The 16,879-nt window shown below is 42.1% G+C and overlaps 6 non-coding genes across 6 annotated transcripts; all 6 read left to right on the top strand.

Annotated features, from left to right (window-relative positions):
• The first annotated feature begins 11,077 nt into the window (after positions 1–11,077).
• Positions 11,078–11,151, top strand: TRNAI-AAU (transfer RNA isoleucine (anticodon AAU)). The gene has a single exon. It is a non-coding gene; the product is annotated as a tRNA-Ile (tRNA).
• A 688-nt stretch (positions 11,152–11,839) lies between these two features.
• Positions 11,840–11,913, top strand: TRNAI-AAU (transfer RNA isoleucine (anticodon AAU)). The gene has a single exon. It is a non-coding gene; the product is annotated as a tRNA-Ile (tRNA).
• Positions 11,914–12,691: 778 nt separating this feature from the next.
• TRNAI-AAU (transfer RNA isoleucine (anticodon AAU)) lies at positions 12,692–12,765 on the top strand. Its single transcript has one exon. It is a non-coding gene; the product is annotated as a tRNA-Ile (tRNA).
• A 788-nt stretch (positions 12,766–13,553) lies between these two features.
• On the top strand, positions 13,554–13,627 carry TRNAI-AAU (transfer RNA isoleucine (anticodon AAU)). The gene has a single exon. It is a non-coding gene; the product is annotated as a tRNA-Ile (tRNA).
• Positions 13,628–14,300: 673 nt separating this feature from the next.
• Positions 14,301–14,377, top strand: TRNAI-AAU (transfer RNA isoleucine (anticodon AAU)). The gene has a single exon. It is a non-coding gene; the product is annotated as a tRNA-Ile (tRNA).
• Positions 14,378–16,013: 1,636 nt separating this feature from the next.
• On the top strand, positions 16,014–16,087 carry TRNAI-AAU (transfer RNA isoleucine (anticodon AAU)). The gene has a single exon. It is a non-coding gene; the product is annotated as a tRNA-Ile (tRNA).
• The last annotated feature ends 792 nt before the right edge of the window (positions 16,088–16,879 follow it).

Below are 16,879 nucleotides of genomic sequence, written 5' to 3'. Positions count from 1 at the left end.
CTGTTTTTTTTTATTTTTCACCATTTCTTGTTTCATTGTATGTAAATGGCAGAGATTAAATATGAATAAAGTACAACCATAACCACAAAAAATATGAACGGAAATCTAAGCATTGATTTAATATGAAGACAAGTCCAGATATTGTGGGCCAAGAGGTGTGTCGGCCGTGAGCGGGAATCGAACTCTGGTGGCTGAGGCTGAATGCGTAGCGCAGCGCGCTAACCGTTGCACCACCGTTCCCATCAACACCAAGGCGATTGTCCTAAACCGAGTTATTGGAGCTGCTTAGGGGCCATCTATAAATGACGTCACGCACCTAGGGTGGGGGGGTCAGACATTTGTGACGATGTGTGACAAGGGAGGGGGAGGGGGGGTTGAGAAATGTGACGTCACATCAAAATGCGCAACTTTAAATCAATATAGACAACACGCTGTACTTAATTAAATAGACTTTTTAATGAATGTTTTCTCCTACAACATCAGAGTGCAGCGCCACATTAAATACGCACTATAATGACAATAGTTTAAAGAAATTTGAAGCATGTTTTTTTTTTGGGGGGGGCAGAGCTTTGTGACGTCATATTTGAGGGGGGGGGGGTCTGACTTTTTGTGACGCCGTCCAAAATCGCGTAACGGCCCCTTACTCCAAAAGTCTTTTAAGGCTATACGGGGGATCTTTGTCTTGTTTTTTGTAACTTTTTCCGCTCACGGCCAACACCAGTGACGTTTTTTTGAAGCGTTCCTCCTAAGTTGTTTGGCTCGGCGTCAAAAGAGTAACCTGGTAGTGGGCGTGTGCAGTAAACATCGCCAATAGGGGGAGACAAAGGCGGCCGGGCGGGCATGGTGTTTGGCCGTCCACCGTAACCATCTTCCCTCCTGTGAGAGACATAATTTTAGTATTTAAAATAATAATAAAAAATATTTCTTATTATTTTAATAATAAATAATAAAAATATGTTTTTTATAATTTTATTGTTTCCCTTCTACGTGACTTTACCGAAAGAACCAAGAATATGAATCCCTACAGTCACGAAAGCTTTAAATCAAAATATACTGGGTTGTTTGGGGGGGGGGGCGCCTAAGGCACCCCCCCAAACAACCACAGCCTGCGGCGCCCCCAACAGACCGGTCAAGTAAATCCTTACGATCCACTCGCACAACGTGTGGTGGGCCTTCATCCAGCAGTGGATTTAAGCACCAAAACAACTACAGTACTAATGTAATTAGAACCGTGTGTTTATGTCCATACGTAATAGATGTGTGTGTAGTGCAAGTGTGTGTTTTACCGTCAAAAGTATTATTGAAAAGTATTATCGTAGAGTACTGTAAAATGAACGCGAACGGCTTTGCTGTATAATAATAATAATAGGGTTTTTCCCCTTTTTTTCTGGCAACAAAACTGAAACCTTTTTTTTTACAAGGATTCACGTCTGCATTAACCACAATACCTGCAGTCAAAATGCAAACAAAAAAACATACTTATTCTTAGTTTTTTCGGTAAAGTCACGTTGAAGGGAAACAACAAAATAATAAAATATATATAACAATAAAAAATTCTCACGACGTTTCGACCATAACTCAAACGGTCGTCTTCAGGTGTGTTGGTTTGCATAAATTTATATATTTTATTATTTTGTTGTTTCCCTTCAACGTGACTTTACCGAAAAAACTAAGGATATGAATTCCTGCAGTCACGAAAGCTTTAAATCAAAAAACATACTATGATAATATATTGGCATTGTCCTTGAAACTGATTGGTCCACACCAAGGGACGGCTTTCTTTTGAGCCTCGACCCAATTGGTGCTCGACCAGATGACGCCTTTTGGCGTCATCTGTTCGAGAAAGTAAGTACAAGCTTTGCTGTACTTGAGGACTTTAAATAAGTCGAATAAGAGCGGCTTTACGCGGCTTTCACTTCCCGCGATGTAACTTTAATGTGAATGAATAAAAATGTATTTAAACTTTATTTGTGATATTTACATTCACTTCCATGAACTATGACTTATTAATCACTGAAATAACTGTTAGGATTATTTGCAATATCCCATATTAAGGGGTCTTAGGAAGTGGTGGGGGGGGGGGGGTCCCCCTCCCCTTCAGCCCCCACCCCTGTCGGCCCGTGAGCGTGGTGGCAGATCAGCTGCCCACAACACCACCTGGGGGGCGTACATGTTTGTGAGGGGCGCACCTCTGGTTGGCTGCTTGCTCGCGGTCAAGTGACGCACTTCAACCAATCCGTGCCGCGTTAATCACACAATGACAGTCACAGAATGACAGACCTGGGTGTTTATATATGTATACTTATGGGGGGGGGGGGGGACACATCCATTACATCCCCCCCCCAATATTCAAATATGCTAAAAATGCCCCCTCCCCCCCCCCCCCCCACTATTTTGGTATACAAAAATCAATAGCTATGCTATATAAATAAATAAATAAGCAATTTGCTAAACCTTGGCCACAATATCTGAACTTCTCTTCATATAAATCAATGCATATATTTATGTTTATATGATTGTGGTTATGGTTGTACTTTATTAATGAAACAAGAAACGGTAAAAAAGTAAAAACATAGCAATGTAATACAATACACTATTAGACATTATTATAAATGAAAGTACATCCTATGTGTTAGTGAATTTTTTTAATATTTTAGGCAGGAAATTACTTTTTAAAATTTTGATTTATTTTCTGGGTTGGGACCCCCAGACTCCCTGGAAGATTTGGTCCCCCCAATGTTGACTCCATGGCTACGGCCTTGGTCTGAATGTCGAAACATCTCTCGAGATTAGAACACATTCAGGATGTGAATCTACCATAACATCCACACGACCCACAGAGGTGAGAATCTAAAGAATCGAGAGGTGTAAATGGATAGAATATATGCAAGGGGTGTCAATAAGAACCTTCATTGGTGACATCTCACAGAACCTTCGGTGATGAGTATCAATTGACTCTAATTGTGCTGTAAAAATATAACTGAACATGATTAAGAAATAATCGATAACACGCACAAAGTATAGTAATAGGTTTTACCCTTTTAACTGGCGTCTTCTGGTCCAACACCAGTGGAGACTAGGCTCTAAGAAAAGCTCGGGTGTGGACCAATCAAATTCAAGGACAGTGCCATCATCATTATCAGAGTTGTCTCTTTTGTTTGCATTTTGACTGCTCGTGTTGTGGTTATTGCAAACATGATGCCTTGAATAAAGGTGTCGGTTTTTGTGCCAGTTAAAAGGGTAAAACCTATCACTATATCTTGTTACTGGCAAAGGAGGTCTCATAACGCACAAAGTAATTTCATCACGAGCATAACCGGAATATAAGCAATCGATTATGCCATCTTGCAACACTGGCACACTGCTAGACAGGATCTACTGTCCCCACCCACCAATGCCGACTGTCCCGACCCACCCCTGATTACTGTCCCCACCCACCCATCCCTGATTACTGTCCCCACCCACCCATCCCTGATTACTGTCCCCACCCACCCATCCCTGATTACTGTCCCCACCCACCCCTGATTACTGTCCCCACCCACCCATCCCTGATTACTGTCCCCACCCACCCATCCCTGATTACTGTCCCCACCCACCCTGATTACTGTCCCCGCCCACCCATCCCTGATTACTGTCCCCACCCACCCATCCCTGATCACTGTCCCCACCCACCCTGATTACTGTCCCCACCCACCCTGATTACTGTCTCCACCCACCATGATTACTGTCCCCACCCACCCTGATTACTGTCCGCACCCACCCATCCCTGATTACTGTCCCCACCCACCCACCCATCCCTGATTACTGTCCCCACCCACCCTGATTACTGTCCCCACCCACCCTGATTACTGTCCCCACCTACCCTGATTACTGTCCGCACCCACCTACCCATCCCTGCCTACTGTCACCATCTACCCCTGCCTCCTGTGAGGGAGAATCCCCAAAATATATAAATGGCAACCCAACAAATTGAGAGGAGATCCAATTAACTGGAAGGGAAACAAAATACCTGAAGAGGCTGGTTGTAATTACCGGCAAAACGTCATCGGTACTCGAATTGTAAATGTTGTGGATTGACTCTCCAACACACAGGCAGAGCTGAATTAGTAATTGGCATGTTTTGTTCACGTGACAATCCTCACAAATTGGCTGTGTCGGATAGTGGCGAGTTTAACGAAAATGAAAACCTGCGAGGGAAACCCAATAAAGTGAGAAAGTATCACGAGCTGAATTAGTCGATTTTTTTTTTAATTGGAGGGAAAGCAGCAGCTGGCCAACACGGGGATCGAACCCAGGACTTTCGCGTTGTTAGAACCACACTCTAACCAGGTGAACTAACCTTTATGTGAGCACGTGCAAATGCCTTTCAACACTCTCGCTCTGAAACTGTGAGAGAGAATCCCCCAACAAATGTGAATGGAAACCCGATAAACTGAGAGGACACCCAATTAACCAGGAGGGAAACAAAATTCCTGATGAGGCTGGTTGTAATTACCAGCATAACGGCTCGGTACTCAAATTGTAAATGTTATGGGTTTATTCTGACACACCGATGTGTGCTGAACTACTAACGAATTTTGATTTAAAGCTTTCGTGACTGCAGTGATTCATATTCTTGGTTCTTTCGGTAAAGTCACGTTGAAGGGAAACAATAAAATAATAAATATATATAACAATAAAATTCTCACGACGTTTCGACTGTAACGCCGTTGGTTTTTCACACCTGATGATGACTGTTTGCGTTACAGTCGAAACGTCGTGAGAATTTTATTGTTTTATATATTTATTATTTTATTGTTTCCCTTCAACGTGACTTTACCGAAAGAACCAAGAATATACTAACGAATTTCCACGTTTTGTTTACGTGACAAACCATACCAATTGACTGTGCCGGGTGGTGGCGGGTTTAACGACACATTTATATTACTGCAATTTAACCGAAGAAACCCTCTATTTATGGAAAACAAAATAACTTCCAGACATTGAGAAAGAAACCCGAGAATGATAGTTAGTCCTAAGAAACTGAGAAAGAAACGCATTTTACTTTTGGTTTTAAAAGGAAGAAACTGAGAGGGTAACCCAAGAAACTGGAAAGAAAACATAGGCGTAGTTTGACTTTTATATTGGAGGTGGCAGGGGTTTGCTTTGTCCTTCATATTAGGAATCGTGGGTGCATAAAATTGATCAATTTTGGTAATTGTAAACTACTGAAACTAAATCAATGAAGGTTTCCAGTTTGGGGGGTGCGTAACACCTCCATCCCCCCCAACAAAACTCTTCCCGTGGAAGAAAACCCCAGAAATTGAGGGAACACCAAGTAAAAAGAAGATGAGTCCAAGAAAGTGCGTGGGAAATCCAAGGCAGCAGTGTAAATAAAAGCAAAAAAACCTGCAAATAAACTTGATTCGAAGCTTTCGTCACTGTAGGAATTACTCTTTGTTTTTTTTCGGTAAAAGTCACGGAATAAATAAGAAATAATAAAATAACATAATAGCGTACGACGTTTTGGTTGCAACACAAGCAGCCATCATCAGGTACAGAAGAGCTAAATTTACGAGAGAGAGGAAACACATAACCCCAGATGTATATACAGACACCCAAGTAGGGGGGAACTAACACAGATACAACAGGGGATACAGAGAGAGAGAAGCAAACCAAACAAACAGGGTTTAGCAAAATTTGGAAACCGACCGTCTGTGTTGCTTTATATGGTTTCCAAATTTTGCTAAACCCTGTTTGTTTGGTTTGCTTCTCTCTCTGTGTCCCCTGTTGTATCTGTGTTAGTTCCCCCCTACTTGGGTGTCCGTATATACATCTGGGGTTATGTGTTTCCTCTCTCTCGTAACTTCAGCTCTTCTGTACCTGATGAAGGCTGCTTGTGTTGCAACCGAAACGTCGTACGCTATTATGTTATTTTATTATTTCTTACTCTTTGGTTCTATTCGGTAAAGTCACGTAGGTAAAAAAATAAAACAACAACAAAAATCACGACGTTTCGGCCACAACACAAGCGGCCTTCATCAGGTGAGGACAGTCTGGTCCCTTCACCTGATGAAGGCCGCTTGTGCTGTGGCCGAAACGTCGTGATTTTTTGTTGTTGTTTTATTTTTTACCTACGTGACTTTACCGAATAGAACCAAAGAGTATTGATCCTTGCAAGTCACGGAAGCTTCAAATCTAGAATTATTATTTCTTATTTATACGTGACTTTACCGAAAAAAACAAAGTGCAAATAAACTATAAAAAAACGAGAGAAGCAAGAACAACAAAAAACAAATGAGAGATAATTCGATTGAACGGATTCGGACTCACACAGAGACCCATAGACTCACTCAGAGACCCATAGACTCACTCAGAGACCCATAGACCCATAGACTCACACAGAGACCCGTAGACTGACACAGAGACCGATAGACTCACACAGAGACCCATAGACTCACACAGAGGCCCATATACTCACACAGAGAGCCATAGACTCACACAGAGACCCATAGACTCACACAGAGACCCATAGACTCGCACAGAGAGCCATAGACTCACGCAGAGACCCATAGACTCACTCAGAGACCCATAGACTCACACAGAGAGTCAAAGACTCACGCAGAGACCCATAGACTCACACAGAGACCCATATACTCACACAGAGAGCCATAGACTCACACAGAGACCCATAGACTCACACAGAGACCCATAGACTCGCACAGAGAGCCATAGACTCACGCAGAGACCCATAGACTCACACAGAGAGCCATAGACTCACACAGAGACCCATAGACTCACACAGAGACCCGTAGACTCACACAGAGACCAGAGACACATAGACTCACGCAGAGACCCATAGACTCACACAGAGACCCATAGACATAATTGCACGTAACTAAAAACCCACACCAACAAAAAAAGTGAGAGCAAAAATGCAATAGACAGAAGCAGAAACCGAGAAGAAACTGAGCGGGATGTCCTATACAATGAGAGAGAGACTGAAAAACTACGAGGGAAATCCAATATATACTGAGAGAAAGTGGAGAGGATGTCTTAGGGGCCGTCCATTAATGACGTCACGCGATTTTGGACGATTTTTGACCACCCCCCCCCCTTCGTCACATGACGTCACAAAAAGTCAGACCCCCCCCTCAAATATGACGTCACAAAGCTCTGCCCCCCCCCCCCCAAAAATATATATATAAAACATGCTTCAAATCGCTTTAAACTATTGTCATTGTAGTGCGTATTTAATGTGCACTCTGATGTTGTAGGAGAAAACATTTATTTAAAAAAGTCTATTTAATTAAGTAGAACGTGTTGTCTATGTTTATTTAAAGTTGCGCATTTTGATGTGACGTCACATTTCTCAAACCCCCCCCACACCCCCTCGTCACACATCGTCACAAATGTCTGACCACCCCCCCCTCCCCCCACCTAGGTGCGTGACGTCATTTATGGACGGCCCCTTATCCGTCCTCACACACTCGCACCGCACAAACAAGACGAATGCCTTCCGGGACCCGACATCACAATGCGCCTCACACATCAACCACGCACACGCAGGATGCACCAGGGCAAGGTTTTGGTGGTCACGTGACCGACATCGCGCGGCACGTGGCACGCTCGGGCAAGGGAATGGAGGTCGGGGCCGTGAGCACCGACCTGATTGGATGACACTGATTCGGATTGGCGTGGATCGTGGAAGAGCGGGAAATCGGAGAACGGTGATTGGCGGAGAAGGGGCAGAGAGGTAGGTTTCAAATTGGGACTTTGAAAGGAGGGGACAGGGTTGGTGCTGATGATGAGTGTTGCTGTGGTGTACGAGCGGTGACAACGAAAATGAAGAAAGAAGTTTAATCTTGATTTGAAGCTTTCTACCTACGTGAGTTTACCGAAAGAACCAAAGTGTAAAGAGGTTTAAGTACACCAGCACAAGTGTCCTTTTCAAAAGTAGCAGTGGCTTAGCTCTGTCCGTCTGTGGGTACGGTGGGCGCTGTGGTTCCTGGCACGATGACGCTCACATGGATGATCCAATCCGAAAGAAAAGTTTCGAAATTGTAGCGTTGCGATTCGACAACGAACGGAACACATTGATAAAAAAATGGGTTGCCTTAAACCTTGAAACAGAGACAGTAGCTCTGTCTGTCTGTTTACAACTGTGGCGAGCGTGGGGTTTTTCTTTTTGGCATGATAACTGTTGGAGTAACCATGCGATTTCAAAGGAAAACCTTTCTATATACTATGGAGTTGCTATTATTTATCAGACCGGTTTTTTTTATTCTAAAACAAGGTTGCGTAAAGGCCGGAAAAGAGACACCTAACGCTGTGATGAATTCGCTTTCATATTTGTGCCTTCAACAGCTGAGGCAGCCGTGCTTCCTGTCACATTCGAACGAATTAATTACACATGACGCCATCTAGAGCAGTGGTTCTTAACCTTGTTGGAGGTACCGAACCCCACCAGTTTCATATGCGCATTCACCGAACCCCTCTTTAGTGAAAAATAAAATGTGATTTTTTTCAAATTCAAGACATAGATATGTTTTTTACTGGTACACAAAATGAGCCGTGCATGAACATTACCTTGTTCAAAGAATAAAACCAACACAATGCATAAACTCACAACAAATTACATACCTGGAAATCAATGTGACTTCTGCTGTTGCCTTTGAGAGATCAGTTCAGATATGCGTGGCTTCACCTTGGCAAGTGCCACTCTCATGTCATTTTCACAGCAAAGTCTGTTCCTTTTCTTGGTTTTTATGTCCAGCATCCTCGAAAAGGATTGCTCACAAAGATATGTTGTAACAAATGGTATAAAAAAATCCAGGGCTTTCTTAGCAATAACTGGATACTTGTTCATTTGTCGACACCAAAACGTTGAGAGCGTTGTTGTTCTGAAGAGTTGCTGTTGAACCTGGCTCTGCTGAATTTCAATGATTTCGTCGAGGAATTCATCATTGACATCTGCTGTTTCAACAGCAAACGTGAACGGCTGTCTCACCCATGCTGGATATGACTCTCTTGTAGGGAAATATCCGTCGAGAGACTTTGCAAGCTCATCTAAGTGCGTGGCAATTGTTTGCTTCAGTTCCGTGGATACAGAAATATCTCCGATTCCAGACACATCTTCGATCTTACTTGCACAGTCGTCCAGAAGCGGGAAGTTTGCGAAGTTATTGTTCTCTGTGCGTCGTTTCCATAACGGTAGCTTTTTTTGAAAAGCCTTCAGGTGTTCTTCCGCTTCCATGATATTGACTCCACCACCCTGCATCTGCTGATTGAGATGATTGAGAGCTGCGAATATATCAGCCATGTACGCTAAAATGAGAATGAACTCAGGATTTTTGAAGCAATCTGCATGGCAGTGTTGGTGCTCTTGCAAAAACAGGGCTAATTCCACACGCATGGCAAAAACACGATTCAGCACCTGTCCCCGGGATAACCACCGAATATTAGAATGGAGCAGAAGTACCTCAAATTCAGAGCCCATTTCTTTACACAGCTCACTGAAGATGCGGTGCCTCAGAGCACTTTTTCGCACATAGTTCACACATTCCACCACAGTTTTTAATACTTCTGTCATTTTTGGAGGTAAGGTTTTTGTTGCCAACGCATGCCTGTGCAGAATACAATGCGTCACAATGATGTGTGGTGCATCGGCCTTTACTAGCGCACCAAAACCAGACTTTCTTCCCAGCATGACTGGAGCTCCGTCCGTACAAACTGCAGAAACCATATCCCATGAAAGATTGTTGTCTCTGAAGAAGTCATCCACAAGCTTCTTCACATCGGCTGCCTTCGTTGTTGTTGTAAGAGGCTTACAAAATAAAAACTCTTCTTTTATCATGTCGTCTTTCACATAGCGTACAAAAACAGCAAGCTGGCTTAGATCAGAAACGTCTGTGGTTTCGTCGAGTTGAAGGCTGAATTTTGCCGGGCTTGAAATCAGATCCGCGACTACTTGAGCCAAGATGTCTTTACTCATGTCTTCTATTCTGTCACTGACGGTGTCATTTGAAAGGGGAATTTGGGATAATTTACCTTCGGCCGCTGTTCCGAGTATCAGATTCGCCATCTTTGATGCAGCTGGTTTCACAAGTGTTTCACTAATGGTGTGTGGCTTGCCCTGCTTTGCGATCAGGTAAGCAACTTCGTACGATGCTGTCAGGATCGGTTTGTTAACAGGTACAAATCCAAGAGCAGGCAGAGTGGCCCTTTCATCGAATCTGGCTCTCTTCACCCTGAATTCAGCAAGTGTTGTGTTCTTGTATTCCCCGTCTCCATGCAGCTTCAAGAAGTGTTCCTTTAGTTTTGCCGGTGCAAGACTAGAGTTGCTCAACTTGGCGTTGCAAATCATGCAGATAGGACGCTCACTCCCATCACGTTCCGTGATACATGAGAATCCATGTTGTACATATTCGTCCGACCACTTTCTTCTTTTGCCCGACATAGTTATTATGGATAAAATATTAAAGAAATCACACGACGTACGACAACAACAGTCACACGTTGACTACTGAGTACGCACTAAATTCCCCGCAGCGCTGATTGGCCAAGCAGTGTAGCATGATCATCTGCAGCCAGTGATGGCCAAGCGGGCCGTGTGTGTCATCACAAATTTACACAATAATTCAAGTGTGTCCGGACCTCCGTGGCGGGGGCTCTGCCGAACCCCTGAGATCGACTCACCGAACCCCTGGGGTTCGATCGAACCCAGGTTAAGAACCACTGATCTAGAGACATCAAACATCATAGCCTGCACAACAACATCTTCCTTCATTTAATCATTCTCACTCCCCCGCGTGTGACGCTTCATTTCAATGTCTGTTTGTGTTATCTTTCCCTCCGTAGTCTTGTGAGGGTTTGACCATGAGGATGGACAAGCATATTTCACTCATTTAATTATCACAAGTTATTTATTTTCATTGAGAAAAATTACAATATTACGAGAGCTGAGTTCGTTTATTCTTACAATGGGAAGAGAAAATGAAACCTGGCCAGTACCGGGATCAAACCGGGCCCTTGGCGAGTGTTGAAAAGCATTTGCACGTGCTCACATGAAGGATATCTTGCGTTGCTTTGGTGTAGTGGCCGGTTAGCTCAGCTGGTTAGAGCGTGGTGCTAATAACGCCAACGTCCTGGGTTCGATCCCAATACTGGCCAGATGTTCTTTTCCTCCATGTAAAGTAATCAATGAAAATTTTGCTCCTGATTCTTTCCCTCATTTTATTGGGTTTGCCTTGCAGGTTATCAGTTTTTCTCTTTTCACAGAACATCCCTCAGTTTTTCTCCGTTGACAGCACCGCCTCTTCCATTTCTGCCTCTGTTTCTTGGATTTTGCTATTCACTTTTTGTCGCAGGATCTTAGTTTCCAGGGAATCTGTCCCAATTTCTTGGCTACATCAATCAGTTTGTTTGAATTTTCTGTCAGTTTTTTTTAGCCATTGCCTGGATTTATAGAGTTCCTTTTCTGTATGTGTTAGTTTCCATCACTCCCTTTGACTTCCCACACACTTGCTTGACTTATCCTGTTGGTACTTGTTGCTTCCTCTAAATTGTTGGGCTCTCTTCCCAGGTTCTCGTTTATCCGGTCAGTTTCTTCATTTAAAAAGAAAAAAAAAGAAAATGAGGTCCTTTACCAGTTTTTAGGTCAAACTATCAATTTTTTGCATTTTTTTTATTTTCATGGTTTTTATTTTGGGTCCAAGCCCAGTTCATTGGTTGTCCTCTCAGTTGATCGGGTTTTAATTGACATTTTTCGGAATTCTTGCTCCCAGTTTCTGAGCGACAGTGTTGACAAGCATTTGCACGTGCTCACATGAAGGATATCTTGCGTTGCTTTCGTGTAGGTGGCCGGTTAGCTCAGCTGGTTAGAGCGTGGTGCTAATAACGCCAAGGTCCTGGGTTCGATCCCCATACTGGCCAGATGCTCTTTTCCTTCATTTAAAGAAATCAATGAAAATTTTGCTCCTGATTCTTTCCCTCATTTTTTTAGGTTTGCCTTGCAAGTTATCAGTTTTTCTCTTTTCACAGAACATCCCTCAGTTTTTCTCCGTTGACAGCACTGCCTCTTCTGTTTCTGCCTCTGTTTATTGGATTTAGCAATTCACTTTTTGTCGCAGGATCTTATTTTCCAGGGAATCTGTCCCAATTTCTTGGCTACATAAATCAGTTTGTTCGAATTTTCTCTTAGTTTCTTTTTTCCATCCCGTGGATTTTTAGAGTTCCTTTTCTGTTTGTGTCTGTTTACACCACTGCCTGAGATGTCCCATACACTTGCTTGGCTTACCCTGTTGGTAGTTGGTGTTTCCTCTAAATTTTTGGGCTCTCTTCCCAGTTTCTCGTTTATCCGGTCAGTTTCTTCATTTAATAAAAAATAATATGCGGTTCTTTACCAGTTTTTATTTCAAACTATCAATTTCTTGAAATTTTTTTCGTTCATCCTCTCAGTTTCTTCATTTTAAAACTGTAAATAAAATCAGTTTCTTTACCAGTTTTTTAGGTCTTACTATAAGTATCTTGCATTTATTTTTATTTTCATGGTTTTATTTGGGATTCTCTCCAAGTAAATTGGTTGTCCTGTCAGTTTATCGGGTTTTCATTGACATTTTCGGAATTCCTGCTCCCAGTTTCTGAACGGCAGTGTTGACAAGCATTTGCACGTGATCACATGAAGGATATCTTGCATTGCTTTCGTGTAAGTGGCCGGTTAGCTCAGCTGGTTAGAGCGTGGTGCTAATAACGCCAAGGTCCTGGGTTCAATCCCCAAACTGGCCAGATGCTCTTTTCCTCCATTTAAAGAAATCAATGAAAATTTTCTCCTGATTCTTTCCCTCTCAATTTATTGGGTTTGCCTTGCCAGGTTATCAGTTTTTCTCTTTTCACAGAACATCCCTCAGTTTTTCTCCGTTGACAGCACCGTCTCTTCCGTTTCTGCCTCTGTTTCTTGGATTTTGCTCCTCACTTTGTGTCGCAGGATCTTATTTTCCAGGGAATCTGTCCCAATTTCTTGGCTACATAAATCAGTTTGTTCGAATTTTCTCTCAGTTTCTGTTTTCCATCCCGTGGATTTTTAGAGTTCCTTTTCTGCTTGTGTTTTTTACACCGCTGCCTGAGATGTCCCATACACTTGCTTGGCTTACCCTGTTGGTCGTTGGTGTTTCCTCTAAATTGTTGGGCTCTCTTCCCAGTTTCTCGTTTATCCGGTCAGTTTCTTCATTTAAAAAGAAAAAAAAAGAAAATGCAGTTCTTTACCAGTTTTTATTTCAAACTATCAATTTCTTGCATTTTTTATTTCGTTCATCCTCTCAGTTTCTTCATTTTAAAACTATAAATAAAATGGGTTCCTTTACCAGGTTTTTATGTCTTACTATAAGTATCTTGCATTTTTTTACAATTTTCATGGTTTTGTTTGGGATTATCTACAAGTAAATTGGTTGTCCTCTCAGTTTATTGGGTTTTCATTGACATTTTCGGAATTCCTGCTCCCAGTTTCTGAACGACAGCGTTGACAAGCATTTTCACGTGCTCACATGAAGGATATCTTGCGTTGCTTTCCTGTAGGTGGCCGTTTAGCTCAGCTGGCTAGAGCGTGGTGCTAATAACGCCAAGGTCCTGGGTTCGATCCCCATACTGGCCAGATGCTCTTTTCCCCCATTTAAAGGAATCAATGAAAATTTTGCTCCTGATTCTTTCCCTAATTTGATTAGGTTTGCCTTGCAGGTTATCAGTTTTTCTCTTTTCACAGAACATCCCTCAGTTTTTCTCTGTTGACAGCACCGTCTCTTCCGTTTCTGCCTCTGTTTCTTGGATTTTGCTCTTAACTTTTTGTCGCAAGATCTTATTTTCCACGGAATCTGTCCCAATTTCTTGGCTACATCAATCAGTTTGTTTGAATTTTCTGTCAGTTTTTTTAACCATTGCCTGGATTTTTAGAGTTCCTTTGCTGTATGTGTTAGTTTCCACCACTCCCTTGGACGTCCCACACACTTGCTTGACTTATCCTGTTGGTACTTGGTGCTTCCTCTAAATTTTTGGGCTCTCTTCCCGGGTTCTCGTTTATCCGGTCAGTTTCTTAATTTAAATTTTTTTTAAAGAAAATGCGGTTCTTTACCAGTTTTTAGGTCAAACTTTCAATTTTTTTTTATTTTCATGGTTTTTATTTTGGGTCCAAGCCCAGTTCGTTGGTTGTCCTCTCAGTTGATCGGGTTTTAATTTACATTTTTCTGAATTCTTGCCCCCAGTTTCTGAGCGACAGTTGACAAACATTTACACGTGCTCACATGAAGGATATCTTGCGGTGGGTTTGTGTAGGTTGGTGGTTAGCTCAGCTGGTTAGAGCGTGGAGCTAATAACGCCAAGGTCCTGGGTTCGATCCCCATACTGGCCAGATGCGCTTTTCCACCATTTAAAGAAATCAATGAAAATTTTGCTCCTGATTCTTTCCCTCATTTTATTAGGTTTGCCTTGCAGGTTATCAGTTTTTCTCTTTTCACAGAACATCCCTCAGTTTTTCTCCGTTGACAGCACCATCTCTTCCGTTTCTGCCTCTGTTTCTGGGATTTTGCTATTCACTTTTTTTCGCAGAATCTTATTTTCCAGGGAATCTGTCCCAATTTCTTGGCTACATAAATCAGTTTGTTCGAATTTTCTCTCAGTTTCTTTTTTCCATCCCGTGGATTTTTAGAGTTGCTTTTCTGTTTGTGTTTGTTTACACCACTGCCTGAGATGTCCCATACACTTGCTTGGCTTACCCTGTTGGTAGTTGGTGTTTCCTCTAAATTTTTGGGCTCTCTTCCCAGTTTCTCGTTTATCCGGTCAGTTTCTTCATTTAAAAATAAAGAAAATGCGGTTCTTTACCAGTTTTTATTTCAAACTATCAATTTCTTGCATTTTTTTTTCGTTCATCCTCTCAGTTTCTTCATTTTAAAACTATAAATAAAATGCGTTTCTTTACCAGTTTTTTAGGTCTTACTATAAGTATCTTGCATTTTTTATAATTTTCATGGTTTTATTTGGGATTCTCTAAGTAAATTGGTTGTCCTCTCAGTTTATCGCGTTTTCATTGACATTTGTGGAATTCCTGCTCCCAGGTTCTGAACGACAGTGTTGACAAGCATTTGCACGTGCTCACATGAAGGATATCTTGCGTTGCTTTCGTGTAGGTGGCCGGTTAACTCAGCTGGTTATAGCGTGGTGCTAATAATGCCAAGGTCCTGGGTTTGATCCCCATACTGGCCAGATGCTCTTTTCCCCCTTTAAAGAAATCAATGAAAATTTTGCTCCTGATTCTTTCCCTCGTTTTATTAGGTTTGCCTTGCAGGTTATCAGTTTTTCTCTTTTCACAGAACATCCCTCAGTTTTTCTCCGTTGACAGCACCGTCTCTTCCGTTTCTGCCTCTGTTTCTTGGATTTTGCTCCTCACTTTGTGTCGCTGGATCTTATTTTCCAGGGAATCTGTCCCAATTTCTTGGCTACATAAATCAGTTTGTTCGAATTTTCTCTCAGTTTCTGTTTTCCATCCCGTGGATTTTTAGAGTTCCTTTTCTGCTTGTGTTTTTTACACCGCTGCCTGAGATGTCCCATACACTTGCTTGGCTTACCCTGTTGGTCGTTGGTGTTTCCTCTAAATTGTTGGGCTCTCTTCCCAGTTTCTCGTTTATCCGGTCAGTTTCTTCATTTAAAAAGAAAAAAAAAGAAAATGCGGTTCTTTACCAGTTTTTATTTCAAACTATCAATTTCTTGCATTTTTTATTTCGTTCATCCTCTCAGTTTCTTCATTTTAAAACTATAAATAAAATGGGTTCCTTTACCAGGTTTTTATGTCTTACTATAAGTATCTTGCATTTTTTTACAATTTTCATGGTTTTGTTTGGGATTATCTACAAGTAAATTGGTTGTCCTCTCAGTTTATTGGGTTTTCATTGACATTTTCGGAATTCCTGCTCCCAGTTTCTGAACGACAGCGTTGACAAGCATTTTCACGTGCTCACATGAAGGATATCTTGCGTTGCTTTCCTGTAGGTGGCCGGTTAGCTCAGCTGGTTAGAGCGTGGTGCTAATAACGCCAAGGTCCTGGGTTCGATCCCCATACTGGCCAGATGCTCTTCTCCCCCATTTTAAGGAATCAATGAAAATTTTGCTCCTGATTCTTTCCCTAATTTGATTAGGTTTGCCTTGCAGGTTATCAGTTTTTCTCTTTTCACAGAACATCCCTCAGTTTTTCTCCGTTGACAGCACCGTCTCTTCCGTTTCTGCCTCTGTTTCTTGGATTTTGCTCTTAACTTTTTGTCGCAAGATCTTATTTTCCACGGAATCTGTCCCAATTTCTTGGCTACATCAATCAGTTTGTTTGAATTTTCTGTCAGTTTTTTAAACCATTGCCTGGATTTTTAGAGTTCCTTTGCTGTATGTGTTAGTTTCCACCACTCCCTTGGACGTCCCACACACTTGCTTGACTTATCCTGTTGGTACTTGGTGCTTCCTCTAAATTTTTGGGCTCTCTTCCCGGGTTCTCGTTTATCCGGTCAGTTTCTTAATTTAAAATTTTTAAAAAGAAAATGCGGTTCTTTACCAGTTTTTAGGTCAAACTATCAATTTTTTTTTTATTTTCATGGTTTTTATTTTGGGTCCAAGCCCAGTTCGTTGGTTGTCCTCTCAGTTGATCGGGTTTTAATTTACATTTTTCTGAATTCTTGCCCCCAGTTTCTGAGCGACAGTTGACAAACATTTACACGTGCTCACATGAAGGATATCTTGCGGTGGGTTTGTGTAGGTTGGTGGTTAGCTCAGCTGGTTAGAGCGTGGAGCTAATAACGCCAACGGTCCTGGGTTCGATCCCCATACTGGCCAGATGCGCTTTTCCACCATTTAAAGAAATCAATGAAAATTT

This window comes from Petromyzon marinus, chromosome 75, assembly GCF_048934315.1.
Source record: "Petromyzon marinus isolate PM22_M1 ecotype Great Lakes invasive population chromosome 75, UKy_Petmar_22M1.pri1.0, whole genome shotgun sequence".
In the NCBI taxonomy this organism is placed as follows: Eukaryota; Metazoa; Chordata; class Hyperoartia; order Petromyzontiformes; family Petromyzontidae; genus Petromyzon; species Petromyzon marinus.
Note: the sequence above shows the minus strand (reverse complement) of the source record. Positions and strands in the feature narration are given on the sequence as shown.